The following is a 2,500-nucleotide window of genomic DNA, read 5'->3' on the forward strand; positions in this document are numbered from 1 at the left end:
GGTGCGCCAAAAGGCGCGCACCAAAAGCCTTCGGCAGTTGGTGCAGGGAGGTGAGGCATAGTGCACCCCCCTAAAGAGCTCTTAGGACTTTTTTTGGACTGACAGGAGGAAATATCACATGTGCCCAGCAACCCCCCCCCCCCATTTTTAAAAATCGGCATGGACTTTTGATCTGAAATTTTGGAAATATGTTTATATATACCCAAACCTGCATAATAACAAATATCAGAATTTTTCGAGTCCCGGAAGTATTTTATTTTATTTATTTATCGTTTTACCTTCGGAAATTCATAACCGGCAAAAAAAAATTCCAAAAATCACCAAACTTCTTTCTAAATTCCTCATTTAATATATATTAACTACTGTATGAATATTGTTCGAGGAAAGTATTATAGAATTTCACTTAGTGCAAGACATATACATTTTTACACAGAGCAGAGGTTCATTCGGCTGGGAAGCAAAACCAGCAGAGGTTCATACGGCTGGGGAATGTATGCAAGGCATGCCAAGGCATGCCGAAGGGCTGCTGAAGCCCAGCCGAGAGGCTGCCGAAGGGCTGCCGAAGCCCTGCCGAAGGGCTGCCGAAGCCCTGCCGATGCCCTGCCGAAGCCCTGCCGATGCCCAAGGGCTGCCCATGCGCTGCCGAAGGGCTGCCGAAGCCCTGCCGAAGCCCAGCCGAAGGGCTGCCGAAGGGCTGCCCATGCGCTGCCCATGCGCTGCCGAAGGGCTGCCGAAGCCCTGCCGAAGCCCAGCCGAAGGGCTGCCGAAGGGCTGCCCATGCGCTGCCCATGCGCTGCCGAAGGGCTGCCGAAGCCCTGCCGAAGGGCTGCCGAAGGGCTGCCGAAGGGCTGCCGATGCCCAAGGGCTGCCCATGCGCTGCCGAAGGGCTGCCGAAGCCCTGCCGAAGGGCTGCCGAAGGGCTGCCGAAAGGCTGCCGAAGCCCTGCCGATGCCCAAGGCCTGCCGAAGGGCTGCCGAAGGGCTGCCGAAGGGCTGCCGAAGGGCTGCCGAAGCCCTGCCGAAGCCCTGCCGAAGCCCTGCCGAAGGGCTGCCGAAGCCCTGCCGAAGGGCTGCCGAAAGGCTGCCGAAGCCCTGCCGAAGCCCAAGGGCTGCCGAAGCCCTGCCGATGCCCAAGGGCTGCCGAAGGGCTGCCGAAGGGCTGCCGAAGGGCTGCCCATGCGCTGCCGAAGGGCTGCCGAAGGGCTGCCCATGCGCTGCCGAAGGGCTGCCGGTGCGCTGCCGATGCGCTGCCGAAAGGCTGCCGAAGCCCAGCCGAAAGGCTGCCGATGCCCAAGGGCCGCCGCTGGGCTGGCGAAGGCCTGCCGACCGGCTGCCGAAGGTCCTTCCGATGGACATGCGAGGGCCTTCGGAGGGACGTCGGCGGGCCTTTCCGAGGGTCTTCGAGGCCACACACGCGCTCGCGTCTCGCGCCGAGCTGCCGAGTGCCCGAGTGCCCGCACCCGCACCCGGTCCCGCACCCGCACCCGCACCCGGTCATTAGATTAATGCACGGGGGGGGGGGATTTTCCGCAATTCCGAGCATTTCGACGCAATTTTCCGGCCGGGCATTTTCCGCGATTCGCCGCAGTTTTTCCGGGCGGGGCATATCCGTAATTATCCGGGGGCATTTCCGTAATTTTGCCAGGCAGGGATTTTTCCGCAATTTCCAGCATTTTTCGCATAGCGCGCGCGCGCGCCGCTTGCACCGCGGACGAGGGCTTGCGGCAAGCCCGCGGGGGTGAGGAATGGTGCACCCCCCTAAAGAGCTCTTAGGACTTTTTTTGGACTGCCAGGAGGAAATATCACATGTGCCCAGAAACCCCCCCCCCCCCCCATTTTTAAAAATCGGCATGGAATTTTGATCTGAAATTTTGGAAATATGTTTATATATATCCAAACCCGCATAATAACAAATACCGAAATTTTTCGAGCCCCGGAGGTATTTTTTTTAATTTTTTAATCGTTTTACCTTCGGAAATTCATAACCGGCAAAATATATGTCCAAAAATCACCAAACTTCTTTGCAAAATCCCCTTTCAATGTATACTAACTACTCGCAAATTATTGTCCGGGACATTTTGCTTCCAATTTTATTTTGCTCGGGACACTATCATTTTGTGCACTTTTGCCGCAGTTTCCGCCACGCGGAATGGGCCGAAAATTCATAAAACATAAAATGCGCATCCGAAAACCACCAAACTTCACGGAGGGCCTCCCAGTGGTCCACTCGACGTGCCGGAGCGGCACCGTGCGAGAAAAGTTTTTCCGAGTCAAAGGACGCTCGGGGCCTTGCGGTTCCGGCACGCGGCCGAGAAGTCGTAAACGGTGCAACACGCGTCCGAAAACCACCAAACTTCATGGAGAGCCTCCGATCAGTCCACTTGAACTATTGAAGTTGTTGCGTACGAAGCAGTTTGCGGAAAACGAACTGAACCGCGGGACTCGGTGATTTCTTCCGTGGGCTTAGATGGACGACTTGTGCGGATACCCGTTTGATGGTG

This window comes from Mercurialis annua (assembly GCF_937616625.2).
Source record: "Mercurialis annua linkage group LG4 unlocalized genomic scaffold, ddMerAnnu1.2 SUPER_6_unloc_19, whole genome shotgun sequence".
NCBI lineage: Eukaryota > Viridiplantae > Streptophyta > Magnoliopsida > Malpighiales > Euphorbiaceae > Mercurialis > Mercurialis annua.